The sequence below is a fragment of the Macaca fascicularis genome, chromosome 1, assembly GCF_037993035.2.
Source record: "Macaca fascicularis isolate 582-1 chromosome 1, T2T-MFA8v1.1".
NCBI lineage: Eukaryota > Metazoa > Chordata > Mammalia > Primates > Cercopithecidae > Macaca > Macaca fascicularis.
Window position 1 is genome coordinate 139,423,310 of NC_088375.1, and position 27,194 is coordinate 139,450,503.

General features: G+C 42.5%; 1 protein-coding gene across 1 annotated transcript in view; it reads left to right on the plus strand.

The window, feature by feature from the left end:
* Positions 1–27,194, plus strand: part of ALG14 (ALG14 UDP-N-acetylglucosaminyltransferase subunit) — a 307,938-nt gene that overhangs the window by 253,777 nt on the left and 26,967 nt on the right. The gene's annotated exons all lie outside the window — the stretch shown is intronic.

Sequence of the window (27,194 nt, forward strand, 5' to 3'; positions counted from 1 at the left end):
ATCCACCCGCCTCGGCCTCCCAAAGTGCTGGGATTACAGGCTTGAGCCACCGCGCCCGGCCAAATCTCTTGTTTAGGCCAGGCATGATGCTCACACCTGTAATCCCAGCACCCTGGGAGGCCGAGGCGGCCAGATCACTGGAGGCCAGGAGTTTGACACCAGCCTGACCAACATGGTGAAACCTTGTCTCTACTAAAAATGCAAAAATTAGTCAGGTGTGTTGGCACATGCCTGTAATTTCAGCTACTTGGGAGGCTGAGGCAGGAGAATCACTTGAACCTGGGAGGCGGAGGCTGCAGTGAGCCGAGATTGCACCATTGCACTCCAGCCTGGGTGACCAGAGCGAAACTTTGTCTCAAAACAAAACAAAACAAACAAACAAACAAAACTCAATGATTTAGGGATTGTTATTATTCCCATTTTACAGATGACTTGTCCAAGATCACATGACTATTAAGTAGCAAAGCCACAATTCAAGTTCAGATAAGCCTGACTTCATAGTGGGGACAGTTACACGTGTGTGTAGCCTGTGCAGTCACATAGAGTTCTGCACTTAACAGGGCCCCACACTTGGTTTAATGTTCTGCTGTCACTGTCTTGAACTTCTGAATAATTTTTTAAACAAGGAACTTATATTTTAGACCCTCTAAATTCTGTCGCTGTTCCTGCTTGAGATTGTGTTTCTAATGGTGCCATGTCTACTACAATAGAAGTACAAGTTAGTGCAGTGCCTGGCCCAGGGAGCTCCTCAAAAACAGGAATTCCATTTCCTTCCCTCTAAGCTCTGCTTCTTTAACAAAGCAACCAAAAAAACAAAACAAAAAGAAGAAGAAACAGAAAAGAGAAGATCCTCTCCTGTAGTATTTCAGTTTATATATAGGTTTTTTTCCTCTTAAATCTTTTGCTTTATAAGTATGATATAAATCTAATAAAGAAATAGTGATTAATGAAGTGATTGAATTTTAGTGAAAAGAGACATGATTATCCACAATCATGTAAAATTAAAATCCTGAGGCTGATCTAGCCTTTTTTCTTCTTCTTCTTTTTTTAAAAAAACAAAAAAACAAAGTACCTCCTTCTCTGAATCATGTAACAGGCACATCTGTCAGCCGGACATCTTCCTAGGTTTTTGGCTGGAGAAATGTGTGGCTGAAGATGTCTCAGAATGGTGAGAACACTTTGCCGTCTGGATTTAGTGGGCCTGGGGCAGCCAAATGATAGTTCATTCTGCTTTGATTTTCATCCTCAAATCTCAGGCACTGGTTGCTTCCACTGACCTGTAGACCTGGAGTATCAGAGCATATTCGTATCGTTCAACCAGGGGCTGAGGTGAAATAAGCCTTGACTTTTCTAGAGAGAAAGTGATTTTTTCAGGGACAACAGCATCTGCATTTCATTCCTGTTTAAGTCTTTCTCTGCTCTGTACTTTGTTCCTAAGTGGCACTAGGTAAATGAATGGTAAGGAAAAGAACTGCATTTAGTGAATGCCTCTCTGTGCTGTGGGGCAGCTTCCCCGGGCCCCCGCAGGTTCATCCTGCTGCAGAGGCTTCCATCAGGTCAGAACTTACAAAGATCAGACCAGAGAGAGTTGTAGAAAAGATGCTGTAATTTTTTCCAGAAACATATGTCCAGATGTTTTGCAGAGCCTTAACTTAAGACAGTGGTTAGCCTGGAATGTCAGAGAAAGAATGTGTATGTGTTATATCACCAAAAGTTTAGAAATCTTATATCTTTCATAGGTTCAGGCTGCTGTGTACTCATTCAGAGCCAAGCTGAGGCATGTGTTATTGCATCTTCCTGATCATTCAGATTACTTGGTAAACAAGTGCATGCTCTGCTGTTATGGCTAATTTGAGTCCTCAAGGTCCCATTAGCAGAGGGGGCTGGTGGCACAATTTCTCTGCTGTGCATTTCTGTGACATTCAGAAAGATAGTGCTCTAGCCTCAACTCAAACTGAAGAAGATGAGTAGCTAGCTTGTCCCTTCCAATTTCTCTTAGAACACTCTGAATGCAACTTTTACTGTAGGAGACTGTGCATGAGAAATTAATTGAATCAGTCTTCAAATGAGAGGCAGGGAAACCACACATCCTGCCCACACCTACTTCCCTGGAAGATTTCTGTCTGCAGTTCAGCTATCCTAAAAGGTCTCAGCAGCTTGCCAGGTCAGAAGGTCTAACTGTTTCAGAAACGATGCCCAAAAATCATGACAGGAAACTTTAGCCTGGAACGAAGAGTGCTATGAAACCGTGTCAACAAGAGGAGTGGTGTGCAATTGTGAGTTGAATAGCAAGACGTCCTTGCTAGGAAGGAGATGACCCAAACTTCCCCTCATAAAAGCAACTTGGAACACATTATTTTACCTTTCAAAGATACATGGTAAGTTAAAATTGAGAAACATACCCCTTTCCTATGCAGTTCCTTGGGTTGAATGAGTGCTTTATTTTTTCTGCAAAGCCCCATCCCCCAAAAGGCATTTGATAGCAATGTATTAAGCACCTTTTACCAATGATAAGAACATCATCATAAGTGTTAAAGAAAATTGTCCTTCTCCATACAGGTCAGCGTTTGAGCCTCACGGGGTTTCTTCCCATGATTTCAGCCCTGACGCACAATGAGCAGACACCCAAATCTTGTCCGCCCTGGACATTCTTTTGTTAGGGCCCATCACTCTAGCACTCTAAAAACAAATCATCTACAACTGTGTTCTTGCTGCCAACTCATTTTAAACATGAATTTGACATAGCTCCTCCTTTTCCCACTGGAGTAGTTAACTAATGCTAGCCCACTGGCTTATATCATGTCCCTCAAGCAACAAACTTTGGAATCATTTTTGCTTTTTCACTCTTTCCTTGCCCACTTATAATAGGTTGCCTTTCTTATTTCATTATCCCCAGAAGTTTCTCTTGTCTTCCTCTTCTCTCCTTGAAATTACTTTTACTGTTCCTCTCCTTTGTCATCACCTATTGATTCTGCCTTTGACTTAGTTCATATGTACCCTTTCCTTTTCAGTCCCATGGTTACAACGTAAGCCAGTTCTTCAACAAAAAATTTCTTGCTTGATGAGCACATTTTATTGAGGAACTGAGGAAACACCTGTGGAAGGAACAAATGAATGATTTTGTTAATTATTTATGTTTGTCTTCAGAGACTGCACCTCATACTAGTTTTGTATCCTTGTTCCACCTTTTTCTTTTTCTTTTTCTTTTTCTTTTTTTTTTTTGAGACACAGTCTTTCTCCATCGTCTAGGCTGTAGTGCAGTGGTGTGATCTCATCTCACTGGCTCACTGCAACCTCTGCCTCCTGGCTTCAAGTGATTCTCTTGCCTCAGCCTCCCGAGTAGCTGGGATTACAGGCGTGTGCCACCACACCTGGCTAATTTTTGTATTTTTAGTAGAGACGGGATTTTACCATGTTGGCCAGGCTGGTCTTGAACTCCCAACCTCAAGTGATCCACCCACCTTGGCCTCCCAGAGTGCTGGGATTACAGGTGTAAGCCACCACACCCGGCCCTTGTTCCACTTTTTATAATATTTACACCACAGAGAGGTTAAGTAATTTATTAAAGATTATAGAACTAGAAAGTGGCAAAGCTGGGATTTGAACCAGGGCATTCTAGCTCCAGCCAGGCTTACCTTAATAGCTATGTTAGGTGTTTTTTTGTTTTTGGTTTTTGTTTTTGTCTTTATTTTTTTGTTTAAAAAGAAAAAGTTCCTAGAAAGGAAATAAATGGGGTAACAGGGCACTATGATGGAGTAGAAGGTAGTTGGTGTTCTAGATAGGGAAATCAGGAAAGGCCTTTAAGAAAGTGGTATTTATCCAAAGGATAATGCCTTAAATATTTATCCTCCTTCTACTTCACTTCCAACTTAGATTTTGCCTCACTCACAAAGTCTTTGTCTTCAGCCTAGTTTGAGCAAATTATCTAAATAACTCTGTGACATAGCCACCCATACCAAAGGTTAGTACTGAGTTACATACCATTGAATTGCAGTCCTTGTACTTAGAAGCACCTATGGAAGGAACAATGAATGATATTGCTTCTTATTTATGTTTGTCTTCAGGGACTGGACCTCATGCTAGTTTTGTATCCTTGTTCCACTTTCGATTGTATTTACACCACAGCTCTGTACAAATGTAGGCATTAATTAAATACATAAATTATTTGGCCGGGTGCGGTGGCTTACACCTGTAATCCCAGCACTTTGGGAAGCCAAGGCAGTTGTATCACGGTATCAGGAGTTCAAGACCAGCCTAGCCAAGATGGTAAAACCCCATCTCTACTAAAAATACAAAAAATTTGCTGGCCTGGTGGTGGGCACCTGTAATTCCAGCTGCTTGGGAGGCTGAGGCAGCGAATTGCTTGAACCAGGGAGGCGGAGGTTGCAGTGAACTGAGATGGCACCAATGCACTCCAGCCTGGGCGACAGCGAGACTCCATCTAAAAAACAATAATAATTATTACTATTATTATTATAGCTTCAGACTTGTCTAGGCTCACTTCAGTTATATTTTTTTCTAGACCAGTGCTTCAGAAACTTTTTGGTCTCAGGACCCCCTTATACTAAAAAATTATTGAAAACCAGCTGGGCACAGTGTTTCACACTTGTAATCCCAGCACTTTGGGAGGCCAAGGCGGATGGATTACTTGAGCCCAGGAGTTTGAGATCAACCTGAGCAACACGGTGAAACCCCATCTCTACAAAAAAATACAAAAATTAACCAGGCATCGTGGTGCACACCTATAGTTCCAGCTACTTGGAAGGCTGAGGTGATAGGATCACTTGAGCCTGGGAGGCGGAGGTTGCAGATCATGGCCCTGCACGCCAGCCTGGGTGACAGAGTGAGACCCTGTCTCCAAAAAAAAAAAAAAAAAAAAAAAAAAAAAAAAATCCCAATGAGCTTTTGTTTGTGTGAGCGATATTTGTCAATATTTACCATTGTAGAAATTAGAGAAAAATTTTAAACACAGGAATATAAAAGGACGTATTCCATTGGCTGTCAGAACAATATCATCGCACATCTTTTAGCATCTGGAAAACTATACCATCATGAGAATGACAAGGAAAAGGCAAATAACATCTTAATATTACTATGAAAATAGTTTTGACCTCATAAACCCCTAAAAACATCTTGAAGACTTCCCGGGACCTTGGACCACATTTTCAGAACTGCTGCTTTACATAATGTCACATAAATGAATTCATCTCCTCTTTTTTTTTAAAATAGAGACAGGGTTTCACTATGTTGTCCAGACTGGTCTCAAGGAATCCTCCTGTCTTGGCCTTCCAAAGTGCTGGAATCACAGGCATACGGCACTGCGCCCGGCCTATCCCCTTTTAGTCAGTCAGTGATCTGTGTATTAGTTTTATTGCTGTGTAAAAAATTGTCACACATGTATTTGCTTAAAACAATACATTATCTCATAGTTCTGTAGGTTAGAAATCCAGGCAAAGAAGGTTCTCTACTCAAGATCTCAAAAGGCTGAAATCAAGATGATGTCCAGGGCTGAGTTCTGATCTGCAACTCTGAATCCTCTTTCAGATACATTCAGATGGTTGTTGGCAGAATGGCAGAATTCAGTTCCTTGCAGTTGTAGGATTTGTGGTGACCTGCTTCCTGTCCTTCAAGGACTCACATGACTGGGTCAGTATAATCTCCCTTTTGATTAATTCAAGGTCAACTGATTAGGACCATAATTACGTCCCTTGTGCCATGTTAATGTGACGTAATCAGAGGAATGACATGTTATGATATTCATAGATTCCACCCGTACTTACAGATAGTAGATTATCCAGGGCATGAAATCAGGGGCTGGAATATTAGGGGACATCTTTTTTTTTTTTTTCTTCTTTAAGACGGAGTCTCACTCTGTCACCCAGGCTGGAGTGCTGTGGTGCAATCTCAGCTCACTGCAACCTCCGCCTCCCTGGTTCAAGCGATTCTCGTGCCTCAGCCTCCTGAGTAGCTGGGATTACAGGAGTGCGCCACCAGCCTGGCTAACTTTTTTATTTTTAGCAGAGATGGGGTTTCACCATGTTGGCCAGGCTGGTTTCCAACTCCTGGGCTCAAGTGATCCGCCTACCTCAGCTTCCCAAAGTGCTGGAATTACAGGCTTGAGTCACCACGCCCAGTCTGGGGGCCATCTGAGACTTCTGCCAACCACAATCAGCCAGATGTTTTTTGTTTTGTTTTGAAAAAAAATAATAATAATAACCTTTCACTTGGGCCACCAAACTCCTAACTTAGTATCCAAGTTCTCTAATTTTTTTTTTTAATATGGGAAATCCACATCTCCCAAACTCTATCCCTTTTCTAGCAAGTTACTTGACCTTTCTGTAAAATAAGCATAATGTACCGACGTTAGAGTAGTAGTGAGCACTAAACTAGATGATGCATGTACTGTGTTTAGCACAGAGCCTGCTAAATAGCAAGCCCTCAGTCACATTTGTCTCTATCAGTGGTAGCTCCCTTGGTGTGTTAAGGAGGCTCTTCTTAAACTAAGCACAGCAACCCCCTAGGATGGCTATAGTCCATGAAAACCCAGAAAATACATGCTGCCAAGGATTTGGAGAAATTGGAGCCCTCCTACATTACTGGTAGGAATGTAGAATGGTGCAGCAGCTGTGGAAAACTGAACTGTTTCACAAAAATCAAACATAAAGTTATCATATGACCCCGCAATTCTTCCCATAGGTCTATACCTTGGAGAATTAAAAACATATGTTTACACCAAACTTATATGTTCTCAGCAGCGTTATTCATAATAACCCAAAAGCTCACCAAAATGTGGTATATCCATACAGTGGAATATTACTCGGTCACACAAAGGAATGAAGAAGTACTCATACGTGCTACAGTGTGGATGAACCTTGTAAACAGTATGCTAAGTTAAAGAAGCCAGCCACCAGAGACAACAAATGCATGATTCTGTTCATATGAAATGTCCAGAGTAGGCAAATCCACAGACAGAAAGTAGCTTAGTGGTTTCCAGGGGCAGTGGGAAGGGGAAATGGAGGGCAACCCCTAATGGATATGAGGCTTCTTTTGGAGGTGATGAAAATGTTCTGGAATTCGACAGTGGTGATGGTTGTACATCTCTGTGAATATACTAAAAGCCACTGAATAGTATACTGGGTGAATTTTATGGTATCTGTAGACATTCCAGTTGACGATCATATCTTAGTATAGACTTTGAGTTATCTCACTCGAGGCACTAGACATGCAAGAGGAGAAGTCTCCAGATTATTCCAGCCTTGCCACTTGAGTCACTCCAGCCTTTCTGGTCTTCCCAGCTGAGGCTCAGACATCGTGGAAGAAAGAAAAGCTCTCCTTCTGTGCCCTGTGGTTTGCTGATCCACAGAGTTCATAGGCATGATTAAATGGTAGTGGTTTTCCACCACGAAGTTTTGGAGCAATTTGTCACAAAGAAACAGGTAATTAGAAAAATAACCTTTCAGGCCGGGTGCGGTGGCTCAAGCCTGTAATCCCAGCACTTTGGGAGGCCGAGGCGGGCGGATCATGAGGTCAGGAGATCGAGACCATCCTGGCTGACACGGTGAAACCCCGTCTCTACTAAAAAAATACAAAAAACTAGCCGGGCGAGGTGGCGGGCGCCTGTAGTCCCAGCTACTGGGGAGGCTGAGGCAGGAGAATGGCGTGAACCCGGGAGGCGGAGCTTGCAGTGAGCTGAGATCTGGCCACTGCACTCCAGCCTGGGCGACAGAGCGAGACTCCGTCTCAAAAAAAAAAAAAAAAAAAAGAAGGAGCCAGTTTCTCCAAAGCTTGGGTACTTTAGCTTAATATTAAAAGAGGAGCCGGGCGCGGTGGCTCAAGCCTGTAATCCCAGCACTTTGGGAGGCCGAGACGGGCGGATCACGAGGTCAGGAGATCGAGACCATCCTGGGTAACACAGTGAAACCCCGTCTCTACTAAAAATACAAAAACTTAGCCGGGCGAGGTGGCAGGCGCCTGTAGTCCCAGCTACTCGGGAGGCTGAGGCAGGAGAATGGCGTGAACCCGGGAGGCGGAGCTTGCAGTGAGCTGAGATCCGGCCACTGCACTCCAGCCTGGGTGACAGAGCGAGACTCCGTCTCAAAAAAAAAAAAAAAAAAAAAAAAAAGAGGAAGAAATTTCTTGACCCCCAGGCAAAAGGCAGAAGATGTATTTCTACACCATGGATAGAAAAAGGATTTTTTTTCTCCTTTCTCCTTGGCCAGCATGCAGCAGTGAAAAAGAAACCAGTGGATTCTTTTAAATCTTTAACCATATGCAGATGAATAAGCAAATGGTTGGACTTGATTCCTAATCTCTTTTCCTTTCCTGTATAACTGAGATTTTTTTTCTACTCTAATAAACTTGAACATTTAAACAGAAGTCATGTGTCACATATATGACGATTAGCAGCAAGAATGTAGAAAAGGAGATAGCGGCTGAGCTCAAAGCCTTAATTAATACCCAAGCCATTCAACTGAAAATAAGAACAATGTTTCTGGCAAGGAAATGTAAAAATAAAATAAAATTCTGTCCAATTTGGAATCATTTTTTTCTCAATCTTTTTAGGATAATGATTTAAAATTCAATGACTGTAAAGAGAACTTTTTTTTTTCTTTTTTGAGATGGAGTCTTGCTCTGTCACCCAGACTAGAGTGCAGTGGCGTGATCTCGGCTCACTGCAACGTCTGCATCCCGGGTTCAAGTGATTCTCCTGCCTCAGCCTCCCAAGTGGCTGGGATTACAGGCGTGCACCACTACGCCTGGCTAATTTTTATATTTTTAGTAGATACAGGATTTCGCCATGTTGGCCAGGCTGGTCTCGAACTCCTGACCTCGTGATCCACCCACCTCAGCCTCCCAAAGTTCTGGGATTACAGGCATGAGCCACCGCACCCAGCCCAAGAGAACTTTTTTAAGTTTTCAGTTGAGCTCCAGTGATTGAAGTGCAGTAATCTTTGAATGACATCAAGGCCCACCCTCTCCACATCTGGGTCCCCACTGGACCGCCAGTCCCCAGAACGTACACACTGAGAGTAGGAAGGGAATACAGCCCGAGAAAAGCCAAGCAGCCGCAGGAGGGATGGCATCTGGGGACAGTCTCTTCCCGCCTCTCAAAAAAAAAAGGGAAAAGAAGTTTCATTCTTCAAAGAAAAGGGAGAAAAACAAGATTTTTATGGAAATACCATATACAGAGTTGGTAAAAATTCAGCATGGAATAAAAAGTATCCAAAATGTTCCCTTATTCAGTTCCAGTCTGGCAGACAAATTAAAAGAGGTTCAATTTTCAAACTGATTTGCCCTGAATTATCTGGACCTAAAACCATGCAAGGCATCTAAAAAGACTCGTGGTTTGGTCCATTGACAGCCCAATTGAACAAGCGGAGTCTAAAGCAGCCAGATGGAAAAAGCTTAAAATGTTTTCATCACAATCTTACAAAAAACAAAGTATTTGCGGATGAAATGATAAGAGGCCTGAGATTTGATGGAAAATCCATTGCCAGAGTGGGCAAGAAGGAGAGTTTATAGATAAAACAGGATTAGCCACGCGTGTGGAAGCTCACTGGGCAGTGGGTACATGGGGTTCGTAAATAAGCCCATTATATTCCCTCTATTTCATATATGTTTCAGCATTTCCATAATTAAAAGCTCTAGACATATGTATCATGTAAGAAATTTTCAGTTGCTAAAAAGACAAAGAATGTATTGATTATAGATAAGTGAAACAAACTAGGTTTTTAAATGAGAACAAGAAAGGACACTTAAAAAATTACTTTTATTTCATGCTTAACTCATGAAAAAATAAAAAAAAGTGGGAGGGCATGGTGGCTTACGCCTGTAATCCCAGCACTTTGGGAGGCTGAGGGGGGTGGATCATGAGGTCAAGAGATCAAGACCATCCTGGCCAACAAGGTGAAACCCCATCTCTACTAAAAATACAAAAGTTAGACGGGCGTGGTGGCACGCGCCTGTAGTCCCAGTTACTTGGGAGGTGGAGATAGGAGAATCGCTTGAACCTGGGAGGCGGAGGTTGAAGTGAGCCGAGATTGTGCCACTACACTCCAGACTGGCGACAGAGCAAGACTCTGTCTCAAAAAAAGAAAAGAAAAGAAAAGGGTCAGTCTGCAAATCTGAACCTGAATAGGTTTCTCTGACTTGAAATAGTCTATGTTGGGCCTTTCAATGCACTGTTACCGAGTTTGAAATGTCACCGTAATCTTTATCCACCTAAGAGCTGTGCTCCTCATTGTTTGGTAAATATTTGAGGTGTTCCAACATCAATTTGACAAAATCTTTACAGGAGACTTAAGGAGGCTGACTCCTATTGAAGGATCCCTTTCTCCAAGGGTGCACTACCCACTCCGTGTCAAAAGCGCTGTGTGTACACTGACTCATTTAATCCTCAGACCTAGGCACCTGAGGCCCACAGTTTAAAAACATACACTTGCCACTTTCCTCCCTGTGGGGATGGAAGGGCCACACTTTTCTAGACCAAACTCTGGCTACCCAGGCCCCCAAAATTCCCTGCCTCAGTGGCCCAAGCCTGCTTCTAGGGTTTGCATGGGCCTCCTGCCCCACGGAATGCAAGTGAACTGTGCCCCAGGGCTGAGAGATGGCACAGGTGGTTTTCAGTGGGGAATGGTGTGGCAGGAGTTAGGACCCGCAAGCTGAGGTGTGCAGGGCAGGATGGAGCCAGATGGAAAGAGAAGGGAGAGGGTTATGGCAGAGGTTTTTGTGTATACTCTTGCCAGGGGTCCTGGAAATGTTAGGGGTGGACCTAATGAGGTAAGTATTATCATGACCACCTTTTTGGAGAAAATAAAACTGAGAAAGCTTGAGTAATTTGCTCAGGGTTGCACAGCTGGCTAGTGGCAGAGCCGGGGCTTAGCCTGTCATTCTTGTGATTTCATGGCTCTTCCCTTTCATGCTCCACACAACAAAATCCACAGAATCTGCAGGTACCCAAGGCTCTCATGAGACACAGAGACAGTCCTGAAAAGCTGTCTTACATCAGTTAAGTTGCTTTTCTACTCCGTACTACATTACTGGTGCCAGCTCAGAAGGTGGCAGACAGAAGTGGTGGCAAAGCCTCATCCAGAAAAAAATTACCATGGGAAGTTGATTCAACAGAAAAATATTTGATACAAGAGTATGACAGTTAATCCTAGGATTTCACTTTTTGTTCTGAACTTCTGACCTACAGCTGCTAGTCCAGCCACGGAACATCTAAAAGGTACTTTAACTAGATTTTAACCCTGTGGAGCCAGCATTTGGCCAATCAAATAAGTAGGTCTTTGTTTATTTCCTTTAAACTCTAAAGCCAGGAAATTACTTTTGATATGTTAAGACCCCTGTCTTCCCTCCAAGGACATCCTGAGGCAAAGAAATAAAATCTAGCCAAACATATTTTCAATTACTATTCATAAGGAAACACCCATCACATTACAGGTAATTTGAAAAAGCAAATTTATGGAAAAAACTGTTAAAATATTACAATATTTTTAGAAGGCATAATTTGACGTACTTAATACCAAGTGGTCACTTTTTGATATGTTTTGGATACTAACCGCAAATATCTAAAGTTAATAGTAATAATAGTAGCTAACAGTAGTGAGTGCTTTTGCGCCAGGCACAGTGCTGGGTCTTTTACATGTATTAACTCACTAAACCCTCACAGCAGCCCTAGAGAGTAGTTATATTAGGTTGGTGCAAAAGTAATTGTGGGTTTTGCCATACTTTTAATGGCAACCTCTCTGGACCCTGTTTGTTTCTCTGGATACAACACAGATGTAATCAGGCTTCCTGGGCCCCATGTCTGCCCTGGAGGTCAGTTGCCTGCATTGTCACATGCCAAAATCCCCTAAGTATGATTCCAAAGGCTTTGAATAGCAGTGTTGATTTTTGCTGAAGATTCGGAGGGTGTGGGGGAGGTTGGGTTGCACCATATATCACCAGCAAAACATCCTTAAAGATTTCTTGAAATACTTTTCCCCCCAAATTCCCTTTTCCTCTACCAGCTGCCCAAATTCTCTTTCTCTCTTCCTTTCCTCTTTACAAAGGTATTTTTTCCCGTTCCATTCTCCAGTCACACTCAACATTTCTCCCCATTCCAAGTCTATTTTCATTCAACAAATATATATGTACATATGTATATATAATATGTTAACGTGTGTATGTGTGTGTGTCTGTGTCTGTGTGTGTGTGTGTGTGTATGTATATATATATTTGTTATCTAGCCTGGGTGACAGGAGACCCTGTCAAAAATATTTATATATTTAGATATATATATATTTGAATATTAACATATTTAATGTATTTTTTATATATATACACATATATATATATATATTCAAATATTTGTTGAATGAAGCCACTGCACCTGGCTTCATTCAACAAATAATTTTGACCGGGGCATGGCAGTGGTAGCTCACACCTGTAATCTCAACACTCTGGGAAGCCAAGGCTGGAGGATCACTTGAATCCAGAAGTTTGAGACCAGCCTAGGCAACATAGCCTATCTCTACAAAAAAATTTTTTTTAATTTAAAAAGATAAAAAATTAATTTTAAAAAACCAAATATTTTTAATGCATCTACCATTTCCCAGGAATATTCCTGGTGCTGGTGGATACAACAATCAATGGACTTTACAATCCATCCCTTTCTTACATAGAGTAATCAAACTTTGTCTGATGTTTTAAATTTGCATGCAGCCAAAGGCAGGCTGTGGGGGAAATGCAGGGGATTTAAATTGCTAATAATGTTTTTTTAGTGTTATAAATACAGAGATGAGTACTTTTTTGCTCTCAAAGGGCCTCTCAGTTCTATTTTTAAAAATGATTGTATGATTTTATAAAGTTTAATTCATAGCAATGTCTGCTTCCAAGACACTGATAATCATTATAATAAGCATTTATTGGGTACTCACAGTGGCTCTTAGCATTATATTAATTGCCTTACATTTAATCCTCACAATCCTATAGGTACTATTTTCTTTTTCTCTATAAAACTGGCATTTAGAGATGCTCTGTGACTTGCCTCAAGTCAAACAGCTGCCACAACATTGAGACCCAGTCCTGCCTGACTTTGGATGCTGTGCTTTTTAGCCCCTGTGCTCACTGCACCACCCCGACCCTCCTGTCAGCCCTTACCCAAAAGTGTTGCATCACTGGGCTGGGAATATTAAAGTATTAGAATCGATTTTCCTGTACCATTTTTGCCATATCTTCTGAAGATTTTTGCCCTCTGCTGAAGTCAATTGGAATCTGTTTTTGAACAAATCATATTTCCACCAACCAACATCTATGGTGCACCTGGCACTGTAACAATGTTGTTGATTCATTATGAACCTTAAGAAATTATCTGTGGCCGGGGACTGTGGCCTCATGCCTGTAATCTCAGCACTTTGGGAGTCTGAGGCAGAGGATCACTTGAGGCCAGGAGTTCAAGACCAGCCTGGGCAGCATAGCAAGACCCCATCTCTACAAGAAAATTTTTAAAAATTAACTGAGTGTAGTGGGATGCGCATATAGTCCCAACTACACAGGGCAGGCTGAGATAGGAGGATACCTTGAGCCCAGAAGGTTGAGGTTACAGTGAGCTATGACTGCATCACTGCACTCCAGCTTGGGTGACAGAGCGAGATTCTGTCCCCAAAAAAGAAAGAAAAGAAAAAGAAATTAACTATTTACAGTTTTTAAGGTTGAGATAATAGAAACCCAACTTAAATTTACAAATAATTTTGATTCAGATAAACAAAGGCTAGGTCTCAACCCAATTTCAAAGCCTGATGGATTCAAGAGCTCAAATAATAAATGTCAGGGCCCTATTTTGGCCTCCTCTTTTTTCCTGGCCCTGCTCTTCTCTTCCTGTCTTCATTCTGTATGCAGGCATTCTCTAGTTGGCAAGCAAAACAATCACCAAAAGCCTCAGGTTCACATCTCCCAACTCAGCAACCCCGAAGGACAGAGAATGAATGCCTCTCTCAATACTCATTTATTAATACCAGGGAAGTCTTTGATTAGCTCTGCCCGAGTCCCATGAACCAATCGTTATGACCAAGGAGGGCTGAGACTATGATTGATAGCCCCATTAATGCCATATGGGGTAGGGGAGAAGTTACCCAAAGAACCCAAAAGAGAAGAATAGGAAAGTGGGTGGGAGAAGCCAAATGGATAGATGCAGTCATCTACCACCTGGTCTCTGCCATCAAAGAACTTTCAATTTAGTTGAGGATATGGATACATGAACCAAAAGATAACGTGAAGAAGCATACACTTGCCCAGTGGTTGGCACCCTGCAATGCAGAAGACCCGACCTTCACTACTCCACAGAAGCCTTCTGAAGTTAGCCCCCAGTGTAGGCCTTCTAGCTCCCCTGCAGTTCTTGTTTGACTTCCTTGTCATCCCCACACCACCGCTGGTACCAGTTTCCTGTAAGCGTTTCCTAGAGTCAACCCCAGTAATGGTGGCAGGCACAGGAGAGAGGCCCAGTAGACAAAACGGTAAAGGTGGGAGATTCCCACTCACATGGCAGCAAATGATCTTTTCATCAGAGCAAACAGAGTAAACAGGAGCTGGCCATTTGGTGAAACACGTAGCCTAAAACCCAAGAAAGGAATAAGGAAAGAGCCAAAAGGAAGGTAGAAAAAATGTAATTTCTACTATTTAAAATAATTAATTCTGAAATGAAGCTGTTTATTTTTTGCTGGACATGTAGAGTAATAGTACGGCCTTTCTTTAATGGAAAAAGCTCCATTCATTATGCTTGGAGAAGTCACTTGTGTGCCTCTCAACATGCTTTAAAGTCGTGGGCTTAACAAAGCCACTCCAGACTCCTAATTGGAGTCTCCTTTCTTTTGCTTTAGTTTTCTTTTTATGTATTTCATGTATGTATTTCATGTTTCAAATTGTTACTACAGCCTCCTGTCGGTTATAATTTTTTTTAAACAAAGTCTTCTTAAAAGACTGCCTTTGTCTATAAACCAGTGAGAACTCCTAGAGGGATTTATAAAGAACCAGGAAAAGTTTTCTATTTCTGTCCTAAAAACAGTGGAGTAAGTGGCAACATGTCTTTGGGGAGCTGCCCATACATTCTTCATATCAGCATTGGCTAGAGTGATCTGATTTGAGCAACAGAAGTCATTGAATTCTTACAAGCATCAGTGATTTTTGTGGAGGCTCTAACTTAGTATCAATCTTGACAACTGCGATTTAGAAGGTCAGGGTTTTTATGAATTTGTTTCCTCTATTGTCTAGTCACATAATTAAAGTATCCAAGGGCTACCACATGAGTCCTGGTTTTGTTAGGGACTTTCTATTGCAAACAAAAAAAGAAGGAAAGAAAGAAAGAGTCCTGACTTAGGTAAGAATGCTGAATGTATAGATTTAAGTATAAGGCAATGCATGTTAAAAGGTATATTCCTGTTCTGAAAAGGAAACAAGTCAGTTACAATGGAAGGATTTCCTTACTTTTTTCTCTACTGTTCTGGAGAGGGGCACAGTGGTCTCAAACCCAGACTTGGTTAACCAAACCTGTTAACATTTTTTTCATAAATTTACTGGATTGTAAATAGGAGTTAATTTACTCCCTACCCAAATTATATGTTAAATATTTTGGAACACTAAGGATCTGGCTTATACCATTGTTTGCTGTATAATATAGTCAGTAATCATATATCCAACATTTTTGGATCTTGTTTTTCCCAACTTTTTAAAGCCAGAGATTCTTAAACTGGAGTCCACGGAAATGGCTATGATTTTGGAGATTTGTGTGTATCTATGCATTTTCTGGAAGACAAGCTATAGATTTCATTAGATTCTCTGGATACTTTCCCCTCTCCCCCTGCAAAAAGATGCTAAAAGATTCTGAGGCTTTTTAGAGAGGGACTCTTCCAAAAATGAAGAGTATAAAACTGTTTCTGGTGGCCAGGCATGGTGGCTCACGCCTGTAATCCCAGCACTTTGGGAGGCCGAGGCAGGCGGATCACGAGGTCAGGAAATTGAGACCATCCTGGCTAACAGTGAAACCCCGTCTCTACTAAAAAAATAAAAATAAAAATAAAAAATTAGCCAGGCGTGGTGGCACATGCCTGTAGTCCCAGCTACTCAGGAGGCTGAGGCAGGAGAAGCGCTTGAACCCGGGAGGCAGAGGTTGCAGGGAGCTGAGATGGCGCCACTGACTCCAGCGTGGGCGACAGAGCGAGACTCTGTCTCAAAAATAAAAAACAAAAACAAACAAAACAAAAATCTGTCTCTGAGGACAGCAGAATGCCAGAAAAAAAGATAGAAAACAGGAATAGTACCTTTTTTTTTTTTTTTAAGAAAATTATTATTATTATTTTTTTTAACAGAAATCTGCCTTGAATTTTTTTCTCTCCTGAGCCTCTTGGCCATTGTTAATTGTTATTTAGTATTCTTCACTGTGAATTACTTTGTGGGTGACTATAAATTACTAGATTCTATTTTAACTAAAGGAGCCAACACAGCAAATTTATGTTCTGTTATAAATTAAGTAATGTGATGACATATGCTTAGTGGTTAGACTGACATGCAAAATAAATCAGATGTAATCATGTGAATATAAGTTTGAGATACAAAATAGCCATTATGGGGTTGAAACAAAAGACAGAACCATAGGAGTAGGAGTTTGCAAAAGCACAAATAAGCTAATTCTGCTTTCAGTCAGCAAAAGAAAAATAATTTAAATTGGATATTTTTCTTCTTCTTTGAGTACCATCAAGAGAAGTTAATAACTCAGATGTAAGGCTAGGTGCGGTGGCTCACACCTGTAATCCCAGCACTTTGGGAGGCCGAGGCGGGCAGATCACCTGAGGTCAGGAGTTCAAAACCAGCCTAGCCAACACAGTGGAACCCCGTCTCTACTAAAAATACAAAAATTAGCCAGGCGTGGTGGTGCGTGCCTGTGATCCCAGCTACTTGGGAGGCTGAGGCAGGAGAATCTCTTGAACACAGGAGGCAGAGGTTGCAGTGAGTTGAGATCATGCCACTGCACTTCAGCCTAGGCAACAGGCCAGGCCATCTCAAAAAACAACAACAACAGAAAAACAAAACTGAGATGTGAAAACACAGAATTTAGAGATAGAAGGTCTATAAGTGGACACCCTTACTTGTATTTTTAGCAGGTGAGGACACAGGACCAAAGATACTCCAAGCCACAGGTGGCTGGTCACAAATGCCCTAACTAAAACTAAGGTATTCTAATTCTTAGGCCGACTTTCCACAGCATCTTACCCAAAGCATTAAAGAGAGAACAACTGACTTTGAGTTATTGTGCGAAGCTATTAAAGATTACACAGAGTGAGCATGGTAGCATCTGAAGCCCAGCACTTTGAGAGGCTGAAGTGTGAGGATCACTTGAGGCCAGGAATTCAAAACCACCCTGGACAACATAGTGAGACCCTATTGCTACAAAAAATTTTTAAAAATGGCCAAGAGTGGTGGTGTGCACCTGTAGTCCCACCTACTCTGGAGTCTAAGGCAGGAAGATACTTGAGCCCAGGAGTTCAAGGCTGCAGTGAGCCATGATCATGCCACTGCACTCCAGCCTGGGCAATAGAATGAGACCCTGTCTCAAAAAAAAAAAAAAATACACAATTTATAGTACCTGGAACTCAGATAACAGCTTGACTACTATGAGAGCTAAAGAGATACTGCCTATCAATGAATAAATGATAACAAGAACACAAACTAAGGCTAAATTTTGTCATTCTGGCTTTTAGAGCAGAAGCTAATTTTTAAAATTGACTTTATTAAAATCATTTTATTCACTTAAATTTATACATACCCCGTGGAGGAGATAAAATTAAGGAAATGAAGAACTCTAATTTTTTTGAACATGGGTTTCTGTATATTTGAATTTTCTCCCTGATCAGGTAATCATCTGTTATTTTTTCTTTTTTTTTTTTTTTTTTGAGACAGAGTCTCCTTCTGTTGCCCAGGCTGGAGTGCAATGGTACGGTCTCAGCTCACTGCAACTCTGCCTCCCAGGTTCAAGTGATTCTCCTGCCACAGCCTCCCAAGTAGCTGGGATTACAGGCGTGCATCACCACACCTGGCTAATTTTTGTATTTTTGGTAGAGACGGGGTTTCACCATGTTGGTCAGGCTGGTCTCGAACTCCTGACCCCATGATCTGCCTGCCTCGGCCTCCCAAAGTGCTGGGATTACAGGTGTGAGTCACCATGCGCAGCCTCATCTGTTATTTGCATAATTTTGATTAAAAAAAAAAAGACTCCTACACCTTGAGGTTTTGGGTTGATGTGCTGTGCTTCTCATCTACCAGTTTGACACTAGCAGTTGACTATTTTCTATGCTTAGCCTATCAATGGAATTCAAAAGAAAAGAAAAATGACATCATTTTATTTGTGGAGAAATTCAGTCTTATTTCCTTTCTTGTGTGATTCTCCAAGGAAAGATGGAGACCAGAAATTTGGTTAAAATAGAACTTATAACTGGAATAAATGTTGGCATCTTTGGGGCCAACCCACAACTCAGAGGGAAGCCGACTGCTGGAGGTTAAAAAACTCCCAGGGTTAATTGCAGCTAGTAAACAAGGATGGCAGGGCTTCAATCCCCGCCTCCATTCTCCCATGTATCCTCCCATCACCCATGGTGATTGCATTCCTGCAGTCAAGGGCATAAGTCATCCAATTTTACTTCCCATTGGTTTTCTATAGCTCCCATTGGACTGTCCCATAGAGAAGTCATTTGTTATGAAACAGTCTTGCTCTGTTGCCTAGGCTGGAGTGCCTAGGCGTGATCACGGCTCACTGCAGCCTCTGCCTCCAGGGCTTAAGCAATTCTCCCACCTCAGCTTCCTGAGTGTCTGGGACCACAGGTGCACACCTCCACACCTGGCTAATCTTTGTGTTTATCGTGGAGGAGAGGTTTTGCTATGTTGCCCAGGCTGGTCTTGAACTCCTGGGCTGAAGTGATCCACCCCCATGTTGGCCTCTCAAAGGGCTGGGATTACAGGTGTGAGCCACTGTGCCCGGCCATCATTTGTTCTGTCTGTGTCTCATCTCCCTCGTAGATCCTGGCTAATAGTTACTGTGTGCCTACCATGTTTCAGGACACTCTACACAACATTAGCACATTTACTCTGTAGGGACAGTCCTGTAAGAGAGCTGCCTTTGTCCCTATTTACTATCAGAGAAAACTGAACTCAGAGAGGTTACGAAATCTGCACGAAGTCACACAGCTGGTAGGTGGTGGGACTGAGATTCAAACCTACATATGTGAGATTCCAAAACTCACTGGAAACACTACTGGATAGAATTATATTTTACTTGCCTTTATTTTCCTGACAGGTATTTGTATAGCACATTGCTATACAAATAGTAGGTACTCAATAAATGATTTTGCAAAAAATGAACAAATCATAGATCTAATAAGAACAAAGCATAAATGCTTTTTTATTTTTTATTTTTATTTTTTGAGATGGAGTCTCACTCTGTCACCCAGGCTGGAGTACAGTGGTGCAATCTTGGCTCACTGCAGCCTCTGCCTCCCAGGTTCAAGTGATTCTTCTGCCTCAGCCTCTGAAGTAGCTGGGATTACAGGCATGCACCACCACACCCAGCTAATTTTTGTATTTTTAGTAGAGATGGGGGTTTCACCAGGTTGGCCACTCTGTTCTCGAACTCCTGACCTCAGGTGATTCCCCCCTACCTCGGCCTCTCAAAGTGCTAGGATTACAGGCATGAGCCACCGCACCCAGCCAAAAAACTTTTTTAAATGTTATTTTTGGCTGGCCGCGGTGGCTCACACCTATAATCCCAGCACTTTGGGAGGCCGAGGCAGGTGGATACCTGAGGTCAGGAGTTCGAGACCAGCTTGGCCAACATGGCGAAACCCCGTCTCTACTAAAAATACAAAAATTAGCTGCGCGTGGTGGCACATGCCTGTAATCACAGCTACTTCAGAGGCTGAGGCAGGAGAATAGCTTGAACCGGGGAGGCAGAGGTTGCAGTGAGCCTAGATTGCGCCACTGCACTCCAGCCTGGGCAACGGAGCGAGACTCCATCTCAAGCAAATAAATAAATAAAATAAATGTTATTTTCAATACTTCACGTATGTTTTGTTCTACTCTTAAGGGGAAAAAAACAACCTATGCAAACTCAAATTCAGTAACCCAGTAATTCATCAAGTTTCTCTGTCATCTGAAAGGCACTATAGCAGAGTGGCTTAATACCTGTACCCTGGGGTCAGGCTGCCTGGGTTCAAATTCTGTCTTGCTTCTCACCTGGGCAGGCCACTGCACTTTACTGTGCCTCAGTTGTTTCATTTGTAAGGTGAGGATTATAGTTGTAACATCTTTATAGGGTTGTTTTGAAGATGAAGTGAGTTAATAGATGTAAAGCACATAGTAACACTCAGTAAACACTCAATAAAAAGCTTTATTAACCTAAATATGTTTCTTCATAGCCCTTGTAAAACCCTAGCCACTCTTTCGCAGTAAAGCATTTTCAAAAAGTACCATTGATCCGGGGTTATCTCTGTGTTCTTCTCCTGGAGGATCCTGAGTGCGGGCTGTGTCGACATCACGTCATTAATGTCTTCTGCTCCCTGCACTGCGGTCAAAGGCTTTTCAACATGGCCTTGGATCCCCTGGGTTTGCTGCAGTTCAGTGCACCTCGAAGCATGATAACAGGAACTGAAGTGGCAGAAACTGAAAGCAAAATAAAATTCAGCCAGGAAACACTTAGTTATTTTTCCCTTTGCTCTGCATGGGGGAAAAAAAAGGAGGAGATAAATCGAAAACCTATGAAGTCCAGCATGTATTTCAGGGTTGTTTTAATTTTCTAAATATAAGTACAATCTTCATTCCTCCCTTCAGCAAATATCTATTGAGTGTTTACTGTGGTGTGCCCTGATTCCCCATAGACATCTGGTGGCCATCTATCCAGGATTTTCTAGAACAATCCTAACTTTAAATGTCTTTGGTGTCTTTTCATGAAAATACATTTAAAAGGCAGTGGAAAAAAGCCTTTCTCAGGCCCCATGGCCAGAGTTTTGTTTCATATTTACTTTCAGCTGTTTCTGCTTGCCCCAAGGTCAGGAGCCGCCCAGTAAAAAAAAAAAAAAAAAAAAAATTCTCCAAGTCCTGAAGGGCTGCAGGAGCCAGGACAGGGAAATTACTAGCTGGTATTCTGTGTTTCTCCTCTGGAGGAAGAGTTTTAATGGTTAAAATTTTCATCTGTAACCGTGGTTGTTTCTTTGGGGCTGGCAATACTGAAAACTAACTTTTTGTATTATACATTCTTATAATGTTTGGTTTTTTTACAGTTTTTAATGCGATGCATTACTGTGATAAGCAGAAAATAGAAGTTTTTAAAACTACTCACTTAAATAAAATAGACATTCTCTTTTTTAGCAACCCAATAATAAGGGGTAGTGAAAAACGATATGCTCCCTGAGGACAGGGACCGTCTGCTTTTCTCATCTTAGCATTCCCACAGAGGAGCACTGAATAAATATCCATCAAAGCAATGAACAAAGGCCTCCTTCATATGCCTTAAACCATCTTTACTTTCTGGAAAGGAACATGGTAGCTCACCTTAACCATGCCAAAAAAACATATACTTTATATAAGTCCAGATTTACACACAAAGTATTATTTACTTGATGAAGGGATTTACCAGATTCCTTTCTACAGCAAAATCTCCTCAATCGATTTGAAGTGTGACTTGATTTGCTTCATTTTTCTTATGAGATAGTGGAATAAACGAAGAGAACTTCAGTAAGCCAAGAGCCCGGAGTGTGAACCCTGCCTCAGCCTCCAGATTAACTGGGATCACAGGCATGCACCACCATGACCACCTCTGACCTATCGCGTGTCCTTGGGCAGGTTTTTGGTTTGCTTGTTTTTTACCTCTCTGTGTCTTAGTTATCTCCACTCTAAAATGAGAATAATTGGAAGGGTTATAGGTACCATATTAAAGCCCCTGGGACAGTGCCAGGAGCGTAGATATAAATGGCAGCTGATAATCTTATTGTTGTTTATTAAACCTTTTCAAAGCATCCAACGCATGAATTGAAGTGTAATTGCAGTGATAACCACAGGTCCCAAAATGTATCATGAAGGCTCAAACCTAATTGGTTTAAAAAAAAAAAATCAAGCTTTTTATGCTTCATCCCAGGCAAGTGATTTAAATGCTTAACGCACATTGTTTCATGCTTGGAGTTCTGAGAGCACAAGGGCCTCCTTTACTTCCTTGTTTATGTGACAAGAGGGGAAATCTCACCCTTCTCCAGCCTTGCCAGGCTAACTTTTTGAGGTTCGGCTTGAAAAAAGAAGAGAAAATTAGCAGTTATATTTGGGAGCAAGGACTGGTGAGTTTGGTTACTGGGATTGAAGCCTAGCCTAGAGGAATTACTGAAGGTCGAACGCAACAAAAGCACCTAAACCTCATTCTAAACTTTTCAATCCAGGCCAGGCACGGTGGCTCACTCCTGTAATCCCAGCACTTTGGGAGGCCAAGGCAGGCAGATCACTTGAGCCCAGGAGTTTGAGACCACCATGGCCAACATGGTGAAATCCTGTCTCTACTAAAAAAAAAAAAAAAAAAAAAAAAAAAAAGCAAAAATTAGCCGGGCGTGGTGGTGCATGCCTGTGATCCCAGTTACCCTGGAGGCTGAGGTAGGAGAATTGCTTGAGCCCGGGAGGCGGAGGTTGCAGTGAGCCAAGATGGCGCCACTGCACTCCAGCCTGGGTGACAGAGTGAGACTCTGTCTAAAATAAATAAATAAACAAACAAACGTTTCAATCTGATAAATAAACCAAGAGCTGCACTGTATAGTGAAAGTAGGAAGTCTCAGGGTGCATTCGCGCCGGCACCTTGCTAAGATTTTTTGCAAGTTAACTAGTCAACAGGCTTCCTCCTCATGCCATGTCTGCTCTGGCCTCCTTCTAGAATCAGGGAGGGACTCTCAGGAAGTAGACCGGGCCCACAGTCCCCTGGGCTGCCGGACACTCCTACTCTTCCCAACAAATGAGAAGATCTCCCTGTCTCCTCTTGTCCCTGTCCCAGGTCCCCTCCGTAGTGATTATGTAATTCCATTACAATTCAGAGGAAAAAGGGATTTTTAAAAAGAAATCAGAGAGGCAGATTGGCCTTCAAGGTAAGGGATCTATAAAACCAGCCCCTTCTACCAGCCATAGACAGTGTTCAGATATCCTAGACAAAGAGAGTCCAGGAGGAACACAGAGGGTTAAAATTCCTCCTGGCCTTGGGCAGGTGCAGTGGCTCACGCCTGTAATCCCAGCACTGAGGTGGGAGGATTGCTTGAGCCTAGGAGTTTGAGACCAGCCTGAACAACATAGAGAGACCCAATGGGTACAAATAATTTTTAAAATTAGCAGGATGTGGTGGTGTGTGCCTGTGGTCCCAGCTACTCAGCAGGCAGAGGCAGGAGGATCGCCTAGCCCAGGAAGTCCAGGCTGCAGTAGGCGGTGACTGCACCACTGCACTCCAGCCTGGGCAACACAGTGACTCAAAAAATAAAAAAAATAAATAAAAGCAGAATAGCATTATTCCTTTTTTTTTTGAGACAGAGTCTCGCTCTGTCGCCCAGGCTGGAGTGCAGTGGCCGGATCTCAGCTCACTGCAAGCTCCGCCTCCCGGGTTTATGCCATTCTCCTGCCTCGGCCTCCCGAGTAGGTGGGACTACAGGCGCCCACCACCTCGCCCGGCTAGTTTTTTTTTGTATTTTTTAGTAGAGACGGGGTTTCACCGTGTTAGCCGGGATGGTCTCGATCTCCTGACCTCGTGATTCGCCCGTCTCGGCCTCCCAAAGTGCTGGGATTACAGACTTGAGCCACCGCGCCCGGCCAATAGCATTATTCTTTAAGCATATACACTCTCACACACACAAAGTTAGTGTACGTGGATATTATATCTTGAGTTTATTGAGATGTATGAGACCACAACTTGTGCTTTTTTGAGTTCTTTACAATTCCTGATGTAGTGCTATACAGCACTATACAGTAGATGCTCGATTGATATTTGTGAATAAATGCCTGTGAAATAAATAGTCCTGGCCAGGTGTAATCCCAGCACTTTGGGAGACTGAGGAGGCTGGATCATCTAAGGTAAGGAGTTTGAGACCAGCCTGACCAACATGGTGAAACCCTGTTTGTATTAAAAATACAAAAATTAGCCAGGTGTGGTAGTGGGCGCTTGTAATTCCAACTACTCGGGAGGCTGAGGCAGGAGAATCACTTGAACCTGGGAGGCGGAGGTTGCAGTGAGCTGAAATTGCCCCCTTGCACTCTCGCCTGGGCAGCAGAGCAAGACTCCATCTCAAAAAAAAAAAAAAAAAAAGAAAAGAAAAGAAAAGAAATAAAGAGTTCTAGAGCGGTAAGGGTGGGCTTCATAAAGAGGGTAGAAAGCTACCTAGATTATTACAGGGCATTGACCAGAGTGCTGGTTGTAGCAAACTTTTTAGTTTTATTGTTAGAGCCAAGAAATAATACTAATTCCCCTCCACTTCTTATAAAACATGTCAAGGGGCAGGGGAGATGTAGCTTTTGAGTGCCCCTTTTTGCTGCCAAAGGTAAGAAAGTTAATTTTACTAGTTGTTCCCTAAGGTACTGGTTTATAGCCGTCCTCTTTTCAGTCCTATTGTTCTACCCTGCTTATAAACTTCATCATAAGAATCAAGACATGAGAGGCACAACAGTGAACACAGCAGGAGTCAGACAACCTCTCTCTAAAGGGCACTTGCTACAAGAATAACCCATCATTTATTTCTGTTGAAAATGGAAACGTGGGGCAGGCTCCTTGGTGGTAATCTTCACTGCCTGATTCTGATTCTAGACAGAGACAGAAATAGTTTAATAAAACCCAGGTGACCATATCCTTTCCTATGCAGGCATAATGGATTACACAATGTCATGATTATCCTCTGTTCTCCAGGACTTTTGCAAACAAGTCATTATATTTTGGTAGAAAGTTTGAGGTATTCAATATATCTTGAAAATAATGTCTTTACCAGGGTAGGAAGAGCCTCTGAGTGAAGACAAAGGAGTGAGAAAAATGACATTTCTGCATGGGTTGGCTATCAGTCTCAATACATCTTGGTGTAAATAAAGGAAGTGTTAGCTGCTTGGGATGGTTAATTGGCTGGGCCACAGTGCCCAGAGAGCGGTGAAACATTAGTCTGGATGTTTTTGTGAGGGTGCTTTTGAATTAGATTAGTATTTAAATCCATCAACTTTGAGTAAAGCAGATTGCCCTCCATGGTGTGGGTCGGTCTCATCTAATCAGTGGAAGGGGTGAATAGAACAAAGGTCTCACCTCGCCTTAGCAAGAGGAAACTCTACTAGCACATGGTCTTTGGACTTGAACTGTACATCAGCTTTTCCTGGGTCTTCAGCCTGCTGACCTACCTTGCAGATTTTTGTTTGTTTGATTGTTGAGACAGAGTCTCACTCCGTCATCCAGGCTAAAGTCCAGTGGCATGATCATGGCTGCCTTGACCTCCTAGGATCAAGTGATCCTCCTGCCTCAGCCTCTCGAGTAGCTGGGATTACAGGCGCATGTCACCATGCCTGGCTGACTACCTTGCAGATTTTGAACTTGCCAGCCTTCATAATTGTATGAGCCAATCCCTTACAATAAATCTCAATGAATCTCTTTCCATACATATACATAACCTATTGGTCCTATCTGTCTGGAAAACCCTGACTAATACACTGCTGTAACAAATAATCCTCCACATTTCAGTGGTTGAACACAAAGAATTTATGTCTCTCTCAAAGAGCAGCCCAAAGCCAGAGTTCCCTGTTCGGGGGGAGTTTTTCCACCATGCAGTAATTCAGACACCCCAGCTTCTTGCACTCATGATTCATTATCCTCCAGGCCCTCTGCATCCTCTATGTCCAGCCAGCAGAAAGGAAAGTAAGAATAGAGAAGACAAATCTGTGTCTTAACCATGGTGGCCTGGATATGGCCTCCACCATTCCCACTCGCTTTCCTTTGCTGAGAATGAATCACATGACTCCATGGAGAGGAGTGGTGGGGCTGGGGAAAACGGCCCTTGACTGCGGAGCCATTTCCCAACAGCGGCTTTCTACTGCGGAAAAGGGAGCAAGCATTTGGTAGCCACCAGTCTTCTTGGTGAACACTCGCTGTCTTATGTGTGTTTTTAAGAATTATTCCACCGCAACTCTTATCTCGTTTGTGTTTTCTCTGACAAGAGTCCCCCTCCAATTTGTTTCCTTCTAACATGGCACAGAGCATATTCTGTGAATTTCCTGAGTGACTGGCCTCACATCATTAGACCTTTCACAGATTTAAAATCTAGCAAGGAAAATAAGGTTAACAAAAATAAAAAGGTTAAATAATAATAGAAGGCCAGCACAGTGGCTCAAGTCTCTACTCACAGCAATTTAGGAGGCCAAAGTGGGAGGATTGCTTGAGCTCAGGAGTTCAAGACCAGACTGGGCAACAAAGTGAGACCCTGTCTCTACAAAACATTAGCCAGGTGTGGTGGTGCATATCTGGAACCCCAGCTATTCAGGTGGCTGAGACAAGAGGATGGCTTGAGCCAGGAGGTTGAGGCTGCAGTGAGTCAAGGTTGTGCCACTGCACTCCAGCCTGGGCAACAGAGACTCTGTCTCAAAAAACAAAACAAAACAATAGAAGGCAGTTTACTATTACATGTGCAGAAAACAGGACAGATGGTAAGTACAATGTGTGTTCAGAAGAGGGAAAGTGGCCGGGCACCATGGCTCACGCCTGTAATCCCAGCACTTTGGGAAGCCAAGGTGGGCAGATCACTTGAGGTCAGGAGTTCAAGACCAGCCTGGCCAACATGTTGAAACCCTGTCTCTACTAAAAATACAAAAATTAGCCAAGCATGGTTGTGCACGCCTGTAGTCCCAGCTACTCAGGAGGCTGCGGCATGAGAATCACTTGAACCCAGGAGGCAGAGGTTGCAGTGAGCTGAGATCGCATCACTACACTCCAGCCTGGGCAACAAAGTGAGACTCCTCAAAAAAAAAAAAAAAAAAAAAAACAAGAAAGAGAGGTTCTGTAATCAGATGAAGTAAAGGTGTGCAGTTCACTAGAATCTTCATTTTGTGTGTGTGTGTTCTAAGTTTTCCCTTTTTCCAAAAAAGATTTTAAGTTCCTCATTAACCAGACAAATATTTGAGTATCTATTTGTTGGTTAGAT